The sequence below is a fragment of the Chrysemys picta genome, chromosome 1, assembly GCF_011386835.1.
Source record: "Chrysemys picta bellii isolate R12L10 chromosome 1, ASM1138683v2, whole genome shotgun sequence".
NCBI classification, from domain to species: Eukaryota; Metazoa; Chordata; order Testudines; family Emydidae; genus Chrysemys; species Chrysemys picta.
In genome coordinates, this window is record NC_088791.1 from 73,039,604 (window position 1) to 73,059,592 (window position 19,989).

Here is a 19,989-nt window from a genome sequence, read left to right on the forward strand (position 1 = left end):
GAAAATGTACTGGGAGAAGTAAAGACTTCAGTCCAGAAGTCAGCTAACCAAGGCTCTTACACTGAATCCTTAAGTGAAGAGGACAAGAGGTATTTGTTAAGCCAGCTGAAAAAATACACAGACTTTATTCTTACAAATCTACAACAGTGACTTCTGGATTCTACTCAACCTCTATGTAGCTTTTACAGATGCTTGTCTTTCAAACAGTGACAGTTGAGTGAAGTGAGGCACTACCAGAAATGGGCCTCCCATGTAATCAGGACAGAATAGAGAATTTGAACACAGGAGTGGAATGTCATACAACGAATGAATGAAGATTTGATTTCAACTTATTTTTTTATCATTACTAGTGGCTTGACCCAATCTTTGTACGATGTTGCCTGGGATGAAAGAAGTAGGAATTCATCCCTTGCTACTTCCAGTCACAACAGCTATAGCTGAATAGAATTTGGTGTTCTGAAAGAAGACAACAAGAAGGATGTAGAGGTTGGGCTTCATCGAAAGCTTGAATAGCCAACTTTAATTTGTGTGATGATTTTAAAACATAAGTTAAATCTAATAAAATGGTTGTGACACATTTTTCAATTTTTACTATGGTACCATACTGCCTGCCTTTGCCTTCACGGTCTCACCCCTCACCCATCCCCCTGTAAATTCAAACCCCTCCCTAATTTCAATTCCGGGGGGGAAATACTGAAAGTGTCTCTCTCAGCGGCCCAGGGCAGCTACAGACTACAGCCAAATGAACTGACTATTGGAGTAGTGGCAGCAGCCTATGAGACATGCCCAGCTAGTGCCAAGGGCTTAAAGAGCTTTAAATTCCTGCCTGCTCCCCACACAGACCCATTAATCCGTGGTGGGAATTCCCGGAGACAGATCTCTTTAGAAAAATCAAAATGTCTCCTTTCTTGGATAGCTCTAGGGCTGCAGACCATGTAAACAGTTTGAGTCTCTGAATGAATGGAATGTTGAGTGGAATGAAGATGAGGGAATAGATGAACAAAACAGGCAGCTTCTTTAAAATTAAAAACATACCTATCTACCCACTGCTTCATACACATGCATGACTGGTTCAGGTTGTTCCCAGGAAGAACAAGATCGAGTCGTGCGGCATGCAGGAAAAAAACTTTAACCTTTACTTAAGGAAATGAACTTTATGAGACTCTAAAGCATGTGTCACCGTGAGGCTTATCTGTCAGTAGGGAGAGACCCTGAAGCTGCCGAGTGAATTGCTGAGTTAATTTGAAAGCAATCCAGAGCCATCACAGGAGAGTTAAACACATCGATTTTATATCTTGTGCGCTTAAAAAAAAATGCTCTTCCCCTTATTTCTGAGCCATGATTTAAAAAATAAACTATGTATTGGTGACCTAAAAGCTAGGAGAAACTTAAAGACAAGAGACTATCCAAAAGTTTGGGTGAGATTTTGTGTGTGTTCATGTACGAAAATAACCTTAAATGGTTGTGAAACTTGAATGCAACTATTTCACAAAAGCCTGGCTCTTACTCAGAACCTGACGTTACAGTCAAACTCTTCAGTACACTAACATTCAGTATTAATTTATAGGCTCATCTAGAGCTAAGCTATATGTTGCAGTGGGTGACAGTCAACACAAGGTGGCAGAAACACACTGTGAATTCATGCTTCTTAGCACAACAGAACTGAAAAAAGGTGTCTTAGCTACAGGAGTCTCACAGAATCTGCAGTAGTAAACACTCCCTTCATAAACAGCTGGCTGGTACAGATGCCAATGCTAATATTTTAATCATTATTTCACACTCACGGAGGGTAAGAAAACTAGGAAACATGTTTATGACTATTTGTTATTCCAGCAAAAAGGTGAAACAATATTATCCTTTCCACCTGATGTTGTTAGTGCTCTCAATTCTTCATCAGAAAAGTGATCAAGCCATAGCAGAGGTAGGTATTATTATTTTTAAATACTAAGTGTTCTATACAGATTATACATGCTTAGGTCAAGGGGCCAATGCCTTTTTTGTTTAAAATGTAGTACCACAAATCATTTTGATAGCAGAACACATTGGAGCCACAATTCAGTCTGTATACTGCAAAGTTACCATGTTTCCAATACGTAAAGCCACTGAAGCAAGGATTTGAATCAAACCCTTTTACGCCATTTTATGTAAGGAGCCTAGGGGTGGAATAAACTTGAATATTGTATTGTGTATATTTTTTCCTGTCCACTACAATTCCTTTTACTTCATTCAAGTGAAAATGTCAATTGTCATTAGTGAAACTGAATTCAGTATACTGTAGACCTAAATATTCGTGAAAACGAAGAATATGGTGTCTCATCACTCTTTGGTCTTTCCCTTCGCTAGGAAAATCTTGACTCTTTGCAGGTTTTTGTGATGACATGCTCTTATGTTTTCAGAGGGTGTCTAAACCAATGAAAACCCCCATCCATAATCCTTAGTGACTGGAAAGTGCAGTAATGCAAAGAATCAGTAACAAGACTCTGGAGAGTTCACTCACAGGTGGCTCTGGTCATCCATCATAGGCCGTTTAGGAACTAATTTCCAGCCTATTTGAAAACATTCTGTACAAACGTGTCCCAAGAGCTTTCAGTAAATGGATTACCAAGTCTTTATGCTGTCCAATTCTAAATCACTAAGGATCCTATAGACACTTGACAATCACCACTGCTTTGGCAAGTCTAAATTCAATAGACTTCAAAACATGTGATTTGGCTGTCTTGGAGACTCTTTCCATAAGGCTCCATTTGGCAATCTCCAAGTTGTTCCGACTCCCACAGATGCACAGAACTTCAAGAAAGAACAGCCTGGATTTTGTTTAAGTGCCAAAGTCCTTTTTCAAATACCCTGGAGATAAGGCCTTGGCTGTCCCAATGTTAAACAAAGGGACTCGGGAGTTGAGGGTTGGTGGGGGTGGGGGGGGGAATGTATTTTTGGTTCAGTAACTAAACTGACTTCATGAACTCAGATCAGAGTATTTTCTTTCTATAATTAGACAATTAAAGCCTTGTTTACAATAAATAAATACTTTACTGCCGTTTTTAACTCTTACAGGCTTAAAATAAGCTACATTCACTATCTGACTATGTTCATTAGTTATTCTAATCATTCAATTGCCCTGCAAAAAAATTGTTCGTTCTAGGGTCTAGTACTGGACATTTTTTATGTAACTCTAATGCTGCAGCTGCATTAATCTTTTAGTTTCTAATAAATATACACTTTGACACTCTTGTCCATGCCTCACAGAAGTGGATTACCATTACACTACGATTTTTTTCTTGTTGTTTCACATCAAACGAACTAAATTAACTCAGATTAATGAAGCCCAATTTGATTCTAATCCAAACCACACACCCTATAGGTTCCTGCCAAATGGGCTTTGAATTACCAAAAATCATGAGCACTTCTAATTTAGTGACCTGCAGTACTGGAATTTATAATAGGGTTGACAGGATAGCATTGCAGGTCAGGAAAAGAATGTTGAATGTGGAAGACAGTAAACAGATTGGCCCAGAGACCTAACTTTATCAAAACTATGTTTCTCATGGAATTCACATGCTAAGAAGAGAGCAGAACTTTGTATCAGGAAAGACGAGAGAGAGAGAGAGAGAGAGAGAGAAAGAGAGAAAAAAAGCACTTTCTTTATATGCGCAAAATAATCTTTCATTGTTTTAGTTACAAGGACTGGGTAAAACTGCTTCATGAAATATTTGCAATAAAATTAAATTACTATGTGGGGCTGTACAAGAGAATAGAGACTGAAATTAATTTCCCCCCTTTAATAAAATTAGCAAGTGAGTCAATATTTGAGTAAAATGATGTAAGCGCTGCCTCTTCCTTATTACAAACACTTGGGAAGTCTCTTGTTTAAAAGGCATTCCTTTACCTTAGCATAAAGACAGCACTAAGCCAAAATTCATCATTCTTTTTACCCATGCCTTCCCACCCACCCACCCCTTTTACTATAGCTCTAGTAGTTATATTTAACTTGTGTTAAGATATAGTACCTTTTATACATTGAAAAAAAATGCAGATGGACTGTGAGCTAATATTTCTAAACAGTAATGCCAAGTAATCCTGCAACATATTTCAGCTTAAACAAAATGACAGAGTGATAGTGTGGCTTACTCTATGGTGCCACCAGGCCTCAGTCTCTCTCTGGCTGGTTTGGTCAACTCCAGGTTTGTAGGATGATTTTAGTACTTTGGTTCTCCCTTTCCATATCAGAATAAGAATGCAAACGAAACACACAAATCCAAATGGAACACGTTCTTCAGGGTTGACTCGATGTCTTTTGCCATATCTGGGCTAATCGTTCCTTCACGCTCAATGCAGGACTCCCCTTCTCCCTTTGTATCAGAGCTGACCACAATCCCTGTGTTACACAGCACAGTTGTCTTTTGCCTCTGGTCTTAAGACTCTTTATCCTTGAGGCAGGAGCTTCTTTAGGGGACATCATAGGAAGGTCCTAGCCATGAGGGGGGATTTGATAGCAGCCTTCAAATACCTGAAGGGGGGTTCCAAAGAGGATGGAGCTTGGCTGTTCTCAGTGGTGGCAGATGACAGAACAAGCAGCAATGGTCTCAAGTTGCAGTGCAGGAGGTCTAGGTTGGATATTAGGTAACTCTATTTCACTAGGAGGGTGGTGACGCACTGGAATGGGTTACCTAGGGAGTGGTGGAATCTCCATCCTTAGAGGTTTTTAAGGCATGGTTTGACAAAGCCCTGGCTGGGATGATTTAGTTGGTGTTGGTCCTGCTTTGAGCAGGGGGTTGGACTAGATGACCTCCTGAGGTCTCTTCCAACCCTAATATTCTATGACTCTATGGGAACCTAAACTGTAGGCAGTAGTTTGCTCCAAGCCCAAGTCTGCCCTTTCCACTACTTCCCATGGCCATTTACTCCTTCAGGTCTCAGTGAGTTGGCCCTCTTCAAATGGTCCTTTGCTGAGCCCCTCTTGGGTGTTTCCCTATTTTCTCTGATCCAGACAATCACCAGACGTACTTCAAACCCCTGGCTGCTGAAGAGCTTTTCCAGCTAGCTATTGCCCACTCCAGAAAACTCTGCTCCTGGCTCTCCCAGATCAAGCCCCTCCAGAGGCCTGTTTCTTCTTCAAGAAGTGCCTCACAACATATACTGCTCAGCTTGAATCTCTGTCTTGAGTAAGGCATTGTGATGTGCAGGAAGTCTTAAGTAGTCCTGCCCTCACATGATCCTCCATAGTATGACCCTTCCTAATCAGTCTCAAAGAGCCCATAAACCCTAACAGAAAGCTTGGTCCTTAATGGACCAGCTCACACTAACAAATATTTGTTTGAAATGTCTTGTCTGAAATGTATGTTTTCATTTGAACTGCATGATTACAATAATTAGACTATTGAAAGCAAAAAAGTTGACTTTGGATGTTGATCCTGCAGTATCTGCACAAGTTTATATCATCTCCTATTGCACAGTCTACAATTTTCAGAGAGACAAGTTGGGTGAGGTAATATCTTTTATTGGACCAACATCTGTTGGTGAAAGTGACGAGCTTTTGAGCTTCACAGAGCTCTTCTTCAGGTCTGGCAAAGTTAACCAGTGTGTCCCCGCTAAATACAAGGTGCAACAGATTATTAGGCATAGGGAATTAACACATGTTGCAAGGAACCATTTAAAATGAAATGGGAAATTAACACCTCTGCTGTCATACAATGAAGGAAATTAGTCAGTTACAAATTGTTGTAATGAGCCATACAACCAGGGTCTCTGTTGAGTCTAGCAGTTATGAATTTAAATTCCAAGGCTTATCACAATTCTCCAAACAGTTCATCACATGACACAGAACTGTTTCATTAGCAATAAGCCATGCAGTAGACAGGCAGTGTTGTAGGAAAGAGATTGTTACTAAGTATGCTGAGAGGCCAGTGTTATATTCTAGGGCTCCAGAGTTCGAATGCAAGCAGCCTCTGACCCATCTTGCTTTCCTGATTCCCTTGGTATGACACCAGACTAGGTCCCTCCTGAAACCTGACCTTTTGTTTCTTCCAGTTCCACTCATCATATTACAGAATGTGGAAGAGATGTGAGATTCATAAACAACTTAATACCAGTGTCTCCCCAACGGTGGTCCTTAGAAGTATGTGCCGGTGTTTTATGGAGAGCTGGCGGGTCATATGATGATCCTTGTGTTTTTTCAGAGAGAAACCAAACAGGAGGAGAAATGCAAGGAAGAGAAAAAATAGATAGTGTGGTTAACATTTTATGCAAGCATTTTCTGTAGTTGTCACAGGGGTAATCTACCATCCTCAGTGGAAGGAGGGGGTGTTCACAGTACTCTATATAGTGAGGTTCATATTATGGAAAATTGTGGAAATTCCTGCCTTATACTTATTATTGTTGCTTGCTGTAGGGTGACATTTTTCTAATGTGAAGGCCTTCCACTTGGCTTGCTGTAACATTTAGCCCCCCTACACTAGGGCTACATGAGGATAAGGGAATGTAGGTGGAGTCCAAATAAATGTTGTTATATCTGTTTTTTTAACTGCCTTTTTATTTACTTAGATGTATATAGAAACCAGATTCTAGAATGCTCATCCCAAGCTCTGGGCACCCCTTCCAAAACATAAAATTCTAAATAAAAATAAGACAAAACAATTTACTTCCTGTATTTCCAGTCATAATCAGATGTGGGTCTAGAATGCAACTCTCCCATGCCAATAAAGAACCCCATCGAACTATCTTTGCATTGACTCTCCAAATGCTGGGATGGGTTTGGGGGGAAGCTGAGCTTTACAGTGTATCCAAAAGGGTAATAAGTCCAAGCTCCTATATAGTAAACATGAATGCATAGGGGGAAGCGTAATCCAGAGCTGAGGACTTCTCAGGGAACACACCCTACCAGCAGCTCCCTCTCCTTTATCAAGGAAACACCCTCGTGAGTACGGTGACTTGCCCTTTAAAGTAATCTGGAGAGCTAGTCCAAGATTTCTGTGTGTGAGATTAATTTTATTGATTTTCAAAAAGAAGCAGACAATGAGAAGTACAAAAGGTAAATGATTTACAGCAAATACTGCTTGCTTCACAGGATCACCAACAGAATTATGCAATTACTCAGCTTTACAAATGGAAAGCTACAAGACCAGACAATACTACATAGACATAACATGTTAGGTGGGGGAAACCATAATAAAATAGGAGAAGACATACAGGAATAAGGAGAGGAGGAAAGGATGGGACCAGCAGGGAAGGGGAAAAAAAGAGGTCTGGCATTCTGAGAGTCATCTTACTATTTTTTATACAAATGTATCTCCAGAGAGGTCCAAATTTCTTCAGATTCATATAATTGCCTTCTACTTCAATACACTATTCTTTCTTTGGCTGCTAACCCAGACAGATCCAGACAAGACCAACACCAACTAAATCATCCCAGCCAGGGCTTTGTCAAGCCGGGCCTTAAAAACCTCTAAGGATGGAGATTCCACCACCTCCCTAGGTAACCCATTCCAGTGCATCAACACCCTCCTAGTGAAATAGTGTTTCCTAATATCCAACCTAGACTTCGCCCACTGCAACTTGAGACCATTGCTCCTTGTTCTGTCATCTGCCACCACTGAGAACAGCCGAGCTCCATCCTCTTTGGAACCCCCCTTCAGATATTTGAAGGCTGCTATCAAACCTCCTTCACTCTTCTCTTCTGCAGACTAAACTTCTATGATTCTATGAACTAAGTGCTATGTGTTGGCAAATACTGCCCATTTATTGGTGACCACTGTATCTCAATGCCCCATTCTGTATCCTGGTTATCAGAGTGAGTTTCTTCTCTTGCTGTGGAATTATCAAATCCCAGACATTTCACTCACTGGTTCATGAACTCCCTGGGAAACTCTGTTTGCAGCCTGCATTGCATGCTGAGTCACAGACCTCTGTGCAATGCTCCCACCCCACCCTGGCAACCTACATTCCGTAGCTGCTCGCCCATCCCCAACATATGAATTTCAAACAAAAGACTAGAAGGACACACCCACACATCCTCAGAAAACCTCCCTAATTTCAATTACTCATTCTAAATCCAGAGTCTGCTGTTGCTTCTGTTCTCCTGTTTAATCACTCCATGTGGAGCAGAGAGACACCTCATTTCTCTTTCCACTGCTTCACATTGCTTACATTTTTAAAAACGTGTCAAAGTGTCCTAAAAATACATATACATAGTACATCTGCTACCATCTTCACTAAAGGCCGCTACAAAGTAACATCAGACTTTTTATCAACTAAAGATTGACCAAACCGCTAGCATCTAAAAAGAATTAACTGCCTGGAAAAGGAGAACCTTTGGCCCTTACTTTTCAGTGTATAGTGTGGAGGCCATTCTGGATGACTGTTTGACTGCTATTATTTTTGCTGGATGCTGGAACAGGCTCCACTCACTCTTCCCTTGCATTTCACTAGCTGTCTCCATTTTCATTTGTTTGTTATTTTAACTCCTTCCCTGATCAATTTTATTTGGAATACTGTACTTTGATTTGTTACCTTTCTGCCCCTTTTGTTATCTCTTGCCTTGAAGATCGCTTGCCTCTATACCTCCCTTCGCACTGCCATCACTCCCTATTGCACTAAACAAACAGTCCTAGAGTCAGAAAGCTCGGGATTTCGATTTTAAACCAAAAACACCACATTTTTGCAGGTTCAGTGTTGCTTGGCTAGCACAACAGCGCTTTCCACAACACAAACATCTCACCCAACAGCACTGTCTTTGCCCATCCCATGTCTGAGTCTCCTCCCCTCCTATTGCCCCAAGCTAATGCATCTTCCCACACATGCACCTAACTCCACTGTGAGTCCCCTACCTGTTGTGCAGTCTGACCTTTATTCCAGCTCCTCTCTTGCTGACACACCCTAGAATTCTTTAAGCAACAAAAAAAAGGGATTTTTCGTATGAACACTGCAATACAGTTGAGCAGACTAAAAAAGCACTAATTGAGAAAGATAAGAGACTCCATAAATCCACTAGGCATTTTCCCTGACTCTATTATATTTCATTTGATTTCAAAGGCTTCCTTTCACCAGTCTTGCAGCTTACTCTTCCAAGCCTGTTACCTTATAGCCGTGCTATTAAGAAAATCCAGCTACTTGTTTAATCTGCACACCTATTTGTTGCGATCTTGGACCTCCAGCACTAGGTAATGTAAACTATAGCCAAAGCTGCCTTTTTTTCCTATGTATTTAAACTATAGCCAAGGCTAATAGAGACAAGTCCTCTAACACATGCTTGAAGAGTATAATTGTTCTGCCACTGGTAAATTATGTTACAGTGTGGATTTTTAACAACTTTTATTAAAACACTAAAATCTGCAAATTACTTTTCCATTTTGACATTTAAAAGATTCAGTTATAAACTTCTATTAAGATCTTGTTTTACAGGGATCTGATTTTATAAGTACTGAAAAGGTTATTCTTCAGAACTATGTATTATCTTTTCTTTGTCTTGCAAGTGCCAAGAATGTTTAACAAACCAAGGAATGGAAGATTATTCGAGGAACAAAATAGGATTAACTTTCCTCACCGCAGTTCTGAATTAGGACATTTTTTGCACAGATAAACGCAAAGACAAAAAAAAAAAAAAAAAAAAAACCAACGTACTATTTGTTTTCTATGTCTTAAAACAGTATGTTATTTTAATTCTTGTGTAATTGAGGAGGAAAAATATGTTTTGTTCCAATCTCTTTGGAGAACTTTGTATGGCTTTGTGCCATAGTGCTGGGGGGAGGAATCTCTCTTTAGTGCTTAGTAAACTATATCCTGTGTCTCACTGCCTCAGAGCACTCCAGAACAACCAATAGCTCTGTTTCTTGGTATCAGAGCATAGTGTATTTTGCATTAAAAAAAAAAAAGAGAGACAAAAATTCAGAGATTTGGGGTGATGGGGAGAAAATGACATGTTGCCAGTCTGCATGAATTGAAGTTGATTCATACTGTCTTTTGGACCCCCATATCAGCACTTGGTTAATGATTCTGCCCTGTAATATGTTGGTTCAACACTCTAGTCATAGCAGGTTACTAAGACAGGGCAAGTGTAAGGTTTAAGAGAAAAAAATAAAATTATTTACCAGTAACCATTCTTCATCTCAGTGGATTACTTTCTCGTAGGCTCTGGACATCTCTGTGCTTCCCAATGCGTAACCACGCAGGACTTCTAACAGAGTCAAAATGTTGGGTGTTCAGAGGCACCACGAGGAGCGTCTCATAATATTATCATCATTGTGTGCGCTTCTGTCAGTGCCTTAGGCTGCCCGTATTAGACTAAAAGTCCAGTAAAATATACAAAAAAATTACAGAACTCTCAAAGCTCAGAGAAAGAAAGAGGGAAGCTGGTAATCCACTGGGATATCCTTTGGCAGATAAAAGAATATATAAATAACTGGATGCATCTCAGGGGAGTTTAGCTCTTGAAGACTAAAAGAAAAAAAATCAAGGGATGTCTGTAAAATGAAGCATAACAGAAAAACTGCAATGGAAGAAAATTGCCAACTAGACTTTTGTGATGTGGAACTCTCAAGAAAACAGCAACCAAATGAAACTAAAATAAAAATAACTAATACTAACAAACAGAATGGAATGGTGTTGAAAAGGTACCAAACGGACCGTCTGGAGAGTAGGAGTACTTTATTAATCTACTGAGTAGGCAGAGCATGGACATCCGCTTCACTGTGCACCCTACCAGCGTTCTGGAAGCACTGCCGTGTACTTGTACCTGGAATGGAACCACCCCACTCATGTTATGTAGGCTGTCATGAAACTTTGTCAGTCACTACCATCTCTGAAATATTAAAGATTTCCAGTATCCGTTATATATCCTACAAGGCAATCTACTCTACTGGATTAGGAGACCATTAAAATCTGCTAGGCTACAGGAGAACAGTTTTCTGCAAATTCTTTGCTGCTTCCATTGGTGGAGTAAATTATAGCTACTGTGAACCACCGCTTCAGAATATGGACTCCTGCCGAAGGTGTCTAAAGTAATTTGATCTGTTGTCAACTCTCTCAGATAAAATATTGATAGTGTTCGAAAGCCTTCTGAAATTGCAGTAGACAGGTTTTAAAATAAAAAAGGATGAGATAGCTAGACAGACTGTTACTGAGAGAGGCAGCTGGCTGCTTTAAAAGGAGTTTGAAGAAAGAGAGCACGTAAAGGCACTCTAACTTTGAAATCTAATGAGTTTATTTAAAAAAAAAAAAAAAAAGGAATTCAAAGAGGTTTTAGGTAAGTGCCTTTCTTGAGACCCCTGCTCATTTTTGTGGTTTTACAGTCACAAAAGAAACATGTATACAAAATATTTTTCTCCCGCTGTTGCTGTGCAAAAGAACCACCCAAAACAAAACAGGAGAAACTGATTAACTCAACTGATTTCAGAGCGGAAACAATAAAAACTACTGTACACATAGTAAAATAGAAAAAGTAGAGAACTTTTTTTTCCTCTAATCTCTTTCAGTTTTAGTAGTCATAGGTGTTACTTGTAACAATAACTACTGTAGATAACCATTACAATACATGGAGAAAAATGGCTTGCTAGTGGCCAATACTAGGGATGATCAGAATGTAGTAAAAAGTGTTAGGTCACGACACCAGCCAGCATAGTTGCTAATCCTACTTAGTATTTCCTGTAGGACATGGCTATTTGACAAAAACAAATTCAATGCAATAATTTAAAATAGTGTAGAGGAGAGAAGTATGTTCGTTCTAAAACCAAAAAGAATCTTTAATGTTGGACACTTAAGAAAAAAAATATAGTGCCAGGGTGACTTAAATGCAACATGTTTAATATGAAAATCTATATAATTCTATTGTCTGCCAATAAATAAATGATATGTGAGCAATATTTTAACCAGTTTCCCATAAAAAATCCCTGTCTTGGCATGTAATGCACCCTGTGTACCATCTGTGTGTTTGTTTGCAGAACTGTTTGCTAGTAAACACAATGGATTGGGGAGTATAACTGGGGGTAGAGAGAGATACCTGGGATCTTTTTCACTGAGGAGGCAAGCGGATAGCGTGACTTGTCTCATGAATGGAAGATCATAGGGAAGCCTGGCTGTAATACACTGGAAGGACCTGGGGGTGAGTATTTCTCTATAAGACATGACAGTAATTAGTTAAGTAAGTCTAGGTTCTAGAATATATATTGTTTTTATTTTATATGTAACCATTTGTTTCCAATATTTCTACTTGCTATCACTTGAATCCCTGTCCTTTGTCAAATCTTTTACTTGTTTTCATTATAAACTTATCTAAGTGCTGTGTGCTAAACAGAGCAGTGATCAGAGATGAAGCTGGTAAGCTGGGGTGTATTGTTTCTTGGGGAAGCAGTAACTCTGTGAACACTAAGTGTCCAGTGCAGCAGGGACTCCAGAGGGACCTATCACTAACTTGTAGATATCAGGACCCTGCATAGACTGAGTGGGCAATACTTGTGGTGCCTGTGGCCAGTGGGATCAGGGAGTTGACTCACGGCTGGCACAGAAAAGGTTTCCTTATGCTAGCGGCAGGTGGGAGAAAGGTGCTTCACCACACTGGGTACCCTTGGGAAGTGTCACAGGACTGCAAATATTTAGCCAATACTTCGTTCCTAAAATATAGGCACACAAGAGTACATTAGAATATATGTAATTGGGTGATTTTAAACCTTTTCTTCTCTATTTTAAACTATTACACAAGCACCTACATACAAGAATATGTGATTTAAATTAAATCAAAGTTAATCAAATGAATTGACAATATAACACTATGTCCCATTTATGTTTTAAAAGATGGGAGAGCTGGTTTTTGTTTTAAACATCTGACATAATGCAACACGGTACATTCTGCAGGCAAAACATTTGTCTTCAGAAGCCCCAGGAATAATTCATCTTTGGCACATTTTATTTTACAGCATGCAGAGAGAGGGAAATCACAACTCCTCTGCAATTTTCTGACAGAATTTTAACAAGAGACTCCCACCATAACCCAATAGCCACCTCCAGCACATCACTGCAAGGGATAAATAAAATGCTAAATAACCAGGGCCAGTTTTAGACAGACTACCCAGTCAAAAACACAGTATTACCACCCCGAGCCAGTTTGCAGCCCTTGACAATTGGTTGGGGCTGGAGTGGGGGTGGGGGTATGGATATCCAGGAAGAGTAGTATGATTTGGCATATAGCCCCAAGTCCTCTGCCTACAACCCAGCCAGGACTGAGAAAGATGATTTTTAAGAAACACAATTCTAAAGAATTCCTTGAAGAAGCAGCTAGGAGCTATTGTCTCTTGGTTTCTTGTAATTATAGTTCAGTCTTGTGCAGGGTAGGGGAAAACTAAAGGCTGAAGCCACTATTGTTCGGAGTGGATCCTGGACCGACTAGACAGGAGGAGTGGCTTCAGGTCCTTATTAAACAGGGGCTTCAGCTCCCCATTTTCCCCTCTATTTGATGCTGCCAGAGTAATGAAGTGTCACATCATTTTGTACGTATATTTTGCTACAGAATACAGTAAGCAGGAGTAGGCACATAAATAGAGGTGGGAAGAGAATGTCCCTAATAGACAGAATTAAAATCTTTCCTTTCATTTATCCATGGAGAAATTTGAGAATTGTTCAAGTTTATTCAAGAGTCTAAACGCATGAAGACTCGGTAGTTTGTATTCTCCCCTCCTCCCAACCCTTTAAGCATATTTGGTTGACTGCAACCACACCTACACTGCTGCAATCAAATATTAAAATGTTTCTAAAATGCATCATTGTTATTAAGAGCCTTGAGTCAAAAACATGGATTAATTAGTACAGAGAAACAAAAATTTCATTCCAGACTCTTGGTCTACAGAATCCGTCCGAGTTCCAGGGATAAATACTAAGGGGTCAATGTCAACATGCCAATAACCATATTGGAGATTGTTCAGGTAGTCTTACGAAACACAGACCCTGGGAGCCTAAGCTTGAATGTTTAGACTGAAATTAAACAGCCTCACAGCCTGAGCCAGCAGGCATGGGTATCTAATTGCAGTGTAGACATACCCTAAACATGACCTACGTATTGACATGCCATTTCTGTCTGATACATTTTCATCATCTTCTGATTACTAGCAATTTCAGTTCCTGAACAAAATTTTATCTCTCATTAGCTACAGTAGTCCACTTTTTCATTAAAAATATACAGCACCACACTAAAAACAAAGTATACTTAGTTTCTTGCTCTCTGTGGTAGATGACTTCAGTTACAGGTTTGCTCTGCAAAGACGCCAGGAGATAAAAGGTGCTGTGTTTAAGGATTTGTGAGGTAGCAATTTTTGACTCAAATATTTGCTTGATTAAGACTTAGATTTTTACTGTTGATGGCTTGTAACTGTTTTAGCACTAAACAGTTGACATTAAAGGAATATAAACATTTCTCTGAAGAAAGCCTAAACTATAAATGAAAAAGTGAGAGAATGCATCATGACCTCTTGGAGCAGGTATTAAAGCTGGTCACATACCATTTATGAGAGTGACATAATAAAGAGGAGCAGAACTGGCATGAGAAAAGAAAAATTATCCATAATTTTGATTCTCTGAAGATATCTTTCAGGACGAGTCTGAGCTTGAGATTGGCAAAACGACCTTAGTTCTCAAGGTTTTTGACCCTCAAAGCCAGTAATAGTAGGGCAGAGCATGAGCTGGGTTTTCTAAAGGCTGTTGCACACCAAACCCTGCTGAATATAAAGGACTGCCCTCCAAACATTCCAGTCAGTTTCTTAACTGATCCGGAGGTGAAGATTCCATAAAGAAAAGTTAATTCAAGATGATTGACATGCAATACACTAACAATAAGGTGCAGGAGGGGGAAAAAAATCTAAAAAAATCCTCCCAAGCTCTTTAGATAGGTGGACATGTGAGTGGGAATCCTGCAAGAGGATACATTTAATTCTGCTTCTCTGTAGGCAAGTAATTTCCCCTTCATAACAGAGACCATCTGTGCAACAGTTTCCCACTCTTGGACAGTAAGAAGTTTGAGGAATGCACAAAAGAACATGAGAGAAAAGCTGCAAGGAGAAGCAACAAAGCTAATACCAACAGTGCGAACAGAGGAGTTTGTTTAATTTCTATTAGATGCATGTCAAAATATATAAGGTATGATTGATTTACAAGTCTATGCAATGAGAGCACAGTTTGAGAAGAAAACCTTACTGAAAAAATTTTGGTCACCCCAAACCAAAGGACATTCCAAAATTAAACAAAAACAAAAAAAATCCCTTATTTTTGCAAGGGTGGCAGATTTTGTCCTTCAAAACAAGTTTTGAAGCAGAAAATCTAAACCAGGATTCCCTCATGGAGACTAGATTCAAGCGGTAATGCTTTATGAAAGCGTGGTGAGAACCACATAGCTGTTTTACAAATATCTGTGAAGGAAACATCTGCAAGGCAGACCTCCTCTCAGCAGGTAAGCCTCAATGTGGCCTTCTAGTTTTAGGCCAACCAGATCATAACATTGGTCCTCTTGGCAACAGCATTATTTAACAAACTCAATTCAAAATGAATAGCTAGATGGGCTTTCTAAGAGGTTCAGTCCACTTCCAGATTGTGCAGGCATGCCACTATTACCTCCAGGTATTTCCTCAGAACATGCAATGGTGACAATAGTCTAAAAGGCAAGTCATTTAACCCTACTACAAATACAAGATACTTTCAGTACTTAGTAATTATCCTTATGTACACAAAATTGTCTGCAAGAGCTAGAATGAGTGGCCAGCTGATCTTCTCTAGAAGAGCTATGATAGCTACCAGGGTAATGACCTACAAAAAAAAAAAAAAAAATTCGGGGGTGGGGAGTGGGTGGGAGGGAGGGCATGGGAGATAATTTAATCCCTTTCATCCAGGATGGGCCAGAGCTTTCCAGTCTTTCGCACTATCATGAACTATTTGGAATAATACCCTCTCTTTTCTTTCACCCAGTGGCACAATGATGTTTACCACTGCAGCTTCCTTTGATATTGAGAAGCATGAGATCATTTTGGAGGGATTAGAGGCAATTTGAAGAAAAACAAAACTTCCTCCAAAGAACTGGATCTTGTAGTCCAGCCCTGAGCCTTGTTCAGTGGAGGAGTCTGTGGTGACCATGGGATATGCAGGATAAAAGGTTCCTCTGTCTGAGGCAGACTTGAAGCCCCAGCCTGCTACTGGTAATAGAAGACTATATAAATGCTAAAGGCTTTTGAAAAGTTTGAGTGCTTGCTGAATGAGGACTTTGGATCCCCTAGACAAGTACCCTGTGGAGGACAGCCATTAAGGACACTAGATCTGAAAGCCTGATTTCCAGACAGAGCTCTTGCTCTGACGGAGGGACCCAAGTGACTAGTCCAAGAGAATGAAGTGCAGCCTTTTTAAAGTGTAAAAAGGTCTGCACCTGCCTCCCAAGCAAGTTCTGTGGTTTAAGGCATGTGCTTGAGATTTCTCTAAACCTCGTGGTGGAATCCAGATGCCTTTAGCCAATCAGACCTACAGGGAGATCCACCTTTGAGGCAATGGCAAGAGGCGCAATAAGACCAGAACTTCCTGAACCAGAAATGCCAACTCTTGGGTGCAAGCATCAGTCTCAGTGCAAGAAGTGCTCCAACTCCACAATATCCTCTGTCAATGCAGACCAAAAGAAATGCAATGAAGGTGATAGCTGGGCTTCATGGTTGTCTCAGAAAGGATCAGGTGTGATCAAGCTACATCACTGAACACATGCTAAAGATCAGAACTGCCATCAACCTCTCTACTTTGAATACTTAAATGCAGAAGGGAAACATCTGGAGACTTCACTATAGGAACCCTGACAGAAACATGTCAGAAAGCAACTGGTCCTCTCTTGGTGCTTCCTACTTGGCTAATTGCCAAAACTCAGCACCATTGACTTTAAGTCCTGAATGCATCAATGAGTCAATGCTTGGCAGTGTCATCAGCTTTACTGGTAATAAATGCAGGAACTTCAGGATGTAAAGCCACCCCATTGGGTTTACCTTTGAGAGAGTGGTCCTGACACTGAGATTTAAGCCTTGAGTATTAACCCTTCAAAGCATTCTGGCCAGCTGAGTGTTGAATTTACAAGAGATTCCCTGGGATGTCTCAAAGAGAACTCAAAAGATGCTCACTATGTGTCTCCAGCATGTGGTGTGACATCTGCAGAAATATCTGGCATTCAGGCATGTTGTAGGAACACAGAAATTGCTATACTGGATCAGATACGAGGTCAGTCTAGTTCAGTATTCTCTTTCCTACAGAGGCCAATACCAGATGTTTCAGAGAAAGATGTAAAAATACTTATGCAAGCCTTCCATTCCAGAATGCCTTGCATAAGTTGGATTTTGAGTAAGTCGGGAACATATCTCCGACAATTACGCAAAAAAAAAAAAAAAGGAACTTATTCCGTAAATCCAGATTTCCGTAAATTGGACTTGCATAACCTGGGGTGTGTCTGTAAACAGATGAGGGTAATTCTGCCCCCCACATAAGATCTCATCCTGATTTCTAACAGCTAGAGATTGTCTTGAATCCTGAAGCCTGAGGTTTAATATCCTTTCCAAAGTTTATAATAATTAGAAGTCTGGACAATCTTGTTATCCATATATAAATGTCCAATCTCTTTTTGAATCTTTTTAAGTTCTTGGCCTCAACCGCTTCCTGTGGCAATGAATTCTACAGTCTAATTACTCACTGTGTGCAAAGTATTTCCTTTTATCAGTTCTAAATTGTGTTGGACTCTGAACAGACAAGACAACAAAAATGGTTGCCAATCAGAGATGTTGTTTTGCCATACAGACGTGCTTTGAAGCTGTTAAATGGTCTTCCTTTTTCCACTGATTCCAAACCTACAAAAGAAAAGTGGATAGTTGTGCTTTGAGGGAAATATTGGACCAAGCAAAGAAATATGTGCCCAATACCAAGATCATATAGATGTTGAATTGCAACATAAAGAAATTTGGCAGCAAAGAAGCAGAGCAGGCATCTATGCACCTTGACTTAAGGTTTCCTAACAAGAACTGGGACACAAAAGATAGACATTGAAGTGGCATGAAAACAGATGCCAAAGCACCAGAAGTGCTCTGAATTACTCAAGACAAACACCTAAAATTTGAAACTCTGAATTGTACCTCACTGGAAAGATTAGCTCCAGAGTTAAAAAACAAAACAACCTTCATCAGTCTCTCATAAAGGTACTACCATATAGGAGTGATACCATCTGTGCAGGTTTATCTTTAAAAAATAATTCCAATAATTAAATACAAACACATACCACGTCTTATTCAAGCAGGTGTTTTTAAACACATTGATTATCATCATCATTGTGGTATTTCTGTAGTAAGTGGATTGTTTGAATCAAAAGATTAAAATCAATATTATAAGCTTCAAAATAATTCATTTAAATCGGTTCCATTTCCCTAATGCTCCGTACTGTTGCACACCGATACACAATAAAAAAAAACGAACAAGTGTATGCACTAGGCTGCCCTTGAGGCCTCTGCATGTACAAATGTACACACACACACACACACATGTGCAAGTCCCAGAGGGACTGAGTGTATTGTGGAGTCAGTGCTTTCAGCACCCTCCAGGAGGAAGCATCTTGTATACATCTTCTAAGACCTTCAGCCAAGTGAAATAACTGGACTTACAGCTCTAGAAGCAGCATTTCCAGATCTCTTTACTGAAGGTAGGACATGATTTCAGTCTATGAAGGTGAAATGGGATACAGGGTAAAAGAAGAACCAAGTAGAAGGCTACAAGTGGAGGTGGAAGGTGGTTCTAAAGTAGAAATTAGATGTAGCCAGACACAAAGAAGGTTGTAGCTGGATCTGAATTTATACTTTGTTTTTAATCTATAGGTCTGAAGTGTAATTTCAGAGTAAAAATAATGAAACTAACAGCAACTTACATGTGAGAACTTCCCAACTTTGATGATAGGCCACAGTTAGTGTATTTGGTATTAATTTTAGTCATATACTATTATTTCTCTTTGAACACATTCAAGAACAAACTCAGACTTAAAAGCATTTTGTTTTTATTTGGACAAAAGGAACACAGTCTTTATTGGTAGGTTAATAGGGATATCTTACCTGCAAAAGTAAATTTCTCAATACCATTTTTTTTAAACAAATGTTATCATAAGATAGGAAAAAACACAACTAGCCAATGTTCAAAAATAAAAAACATTTAGTTCTTTATAACTAAGTGATGATTCAGCTTTTTAAATACATATAACGGTTATATTTTAAAAATGACTGTACATAAATTTTAAGACTGGATTATGACTGAAAATTTTAAATGAAAAATGTAGTGGGTATAACAATTTTGCCTCCTTTCCTCCGCCCAAAAAAAAAATCTCACAACCACAACCCTGAACAACAGTACACCAGAAATCCAAGAATAAAAGCAACAAGACTAAATTAACAGAATAACGTACATCTGTTGCAATATGAGGAGAAAGGCATACATTGAGATACAGAAAAAGTGATTTTAGTAAGTTAACACTTTAAATTCATGACTTGGTACATCAGCTGCATAGTTACATCATTTTTGTCCTGCATACATATTATAAGCGGTTCTACATAAATGCATAACACTAATATAAGTCATGTCTACACATGTATTGACACCAAAATTATTGGCAGGGAATAGACCTATAGTGGTATGGAAGTTTTCTTTTACGGCTTCAAGTTACCTGATCGCTCCCAGTAACCAATTTTTTCATTTGTTACTGTTTGTAGAAATGCTATAATCAAATGTTTAAGTTGGAAAACACATTTTTATGCTTTTCTTCCCATTAGCTGATTATGACTGTGAATTCACTGGGTTCATAGATACTAGTGCAGACGGGTCCACGGGGCTCATCTATTCTGACCTCCTGCATAGCTCAGGCCATAGAACTTCCCTGAAGTAATTTGTTTGAACTGGATCAGACCTTTTAGAAAAAATATCCAGTCTTGATTTAAAAATTGCCAGTGCTGGAGAATCTACCACAACCAGTGGTAA

At 39.5% G+C, this 19,989-nt stretch overlaps 1 long non-coding RNA gene across 1 annotated transcript; it reads left to right on the top strand.

Moving 5' to 3' along the window:
• Nucleotides 1-8,709: 8,709 nt before the first annotated feature.
• Nucleotides 8,710-19,938, top strand: LOC122173762 (uncharacterized). The gene is made up of 3 exons (XR_006174527.2): nucleotides 8,710-9,152; nucleotides 11,928-12,088; nucleotides 15,931-19,938. It is a non-coding gene; the product is annotated as an uncharacterized LOC122173762 (long non-coding RNA).
• The last annotated feature ends 51 nt before the right edge of the window (nucleotides 19,939-19,989 follow it).